This window comes from Mandrillus leucophaeus, unplaced genomic scaffold, assembly GCF_000951045.1.
Source record: "Mandrillus leucophaeus isolate KB7577 unplaced genomic scaffold, Mleu.le_1.0 Scaffold260, whole genome shotgun sequence".
In the NCBI taxonomy this organism is placed as follows: Eukaryota; Metazoa; Chordata; class Mammalia; order Primates; family Cercopithecidae; genus Mandrillus; species Mandrillus leucophaeus.
The window spans coordinates 1,786,919-1,788,364 of record NW_012102699.1 but is presented as its reverse complement, the minus strand read 5'-3'; positions in this window follow the sequence as shown (position 1 = coordinate 1,788,364).

The window sequence follows — 1,446 nt, the reverse complement described above, 5'->3', positions numbered from 1 at the left end:
TTGGCATTTGAGAAAATAGCAGAACCAGGAAGGTCACTTCACCTTTCACCACCCTTCCTCCATAATGCAAATCATAAAACCTAGGAAGAATTTTCTGATCTTCCCCTGAAGCATGTCGTAAGATTCTTACTAAAGAGGTGCCCTCCCTATACCTGGAGGAAAAAGCTAAGACAGAGATGCCAAGAAGAAACTGAACAAACAGGCCTCGCTGAGTTCCCCTCAGTTTATTACCATTAGATCAGATCAGACCCCTTTTATCCAATCATACTTCTGCATGACTGTCCACTCTTTATTAAACCTAAGCACAAAAATACATGCGCCACCATGCCTGGCTAAGTTTGAATTTTTAGTAGTGACAGGATTTCTCCATGTTGGCCAGGCTGGTCTTGAACTCCTGGCCTAGGTGATCCGCCTGCCTTGGCCTCCCAAAGTGCTGGGATTACAGGCGTGAGTCACCGCGCCCAGCCAGGGCCTTCATTTTCTTATGAGGGCTCCCATGTCACATAAAACTTATTGAGTAAATGTGTATGCTTTCCTCTGTCAATCTATCTTTTGATGGGGCCTCAGCCATGATCCTAGTGATGGGTAAGGAAGAGATTTCCTGTCCCCCACATTTGCCTTTGCCTTCCTCTTGTAAAGACACTTACCATTACGCTTAGGGCCTGCAAGATAATCTCCGTGTTATAAGATAGTTCTTTAATCACATTTACAAAGCCTTTTTTTTTGTTATACAAATTAATGTTTTCAAGTTCAGAGAATTAGGAAGTGGGTATCTTGGGTGGGAAGGGACATTATTATGTCTACCACACCAGATGAGTCACTCATTAATATGGGGCTTTTGTAGACCTTATCTAGATGTTCTACTACATGAAAAAGGTAAAATAACATTTGATTTCACATCTAATCAAGATGTTCATCACAGTAAACTCTATGGAGAACTCCAACTAGAGCACCTGACATTCAAGATTATGGGGCAGGAAAGAATTGAATCAAAGAAAAGTAACAAATAAAGAAGTCTCACAATAAATCTCACAGATTAATTGAAGGCAAGATGATTTTACATCCAAAGAAATCTGTTGCTTGTCTTCTATCTCCATCTCTTTAATTAAAGACACACGCAAAGCTAACAGGAGTCAGCCTGTGTTGAAAAACTGAAGTAGGTTGGGTGCAGTGGCTCACGCTCGTAATCCCAGCGCTTTGGGAGGGAGGCCGAGGCGGATGCATCACCTGTGGTCAGGTGTTTCAGATCAGCCTGGCCAACATAGTGAAACCCTGTGTCTACTAAAAATACCAAAAAAATTAGCTGGGCATGGTGGGGGTGGGGGGTGCCTATAATCCCAGCTACTTGGGAGGTTGAGGCAGGATAATTGCTTGAACCTGGGAGGCAGAGGTTGCAGTGAGCCAAGATTGCACCACTGCACTCCAGCCTGGGCAACAGAGCAAGAC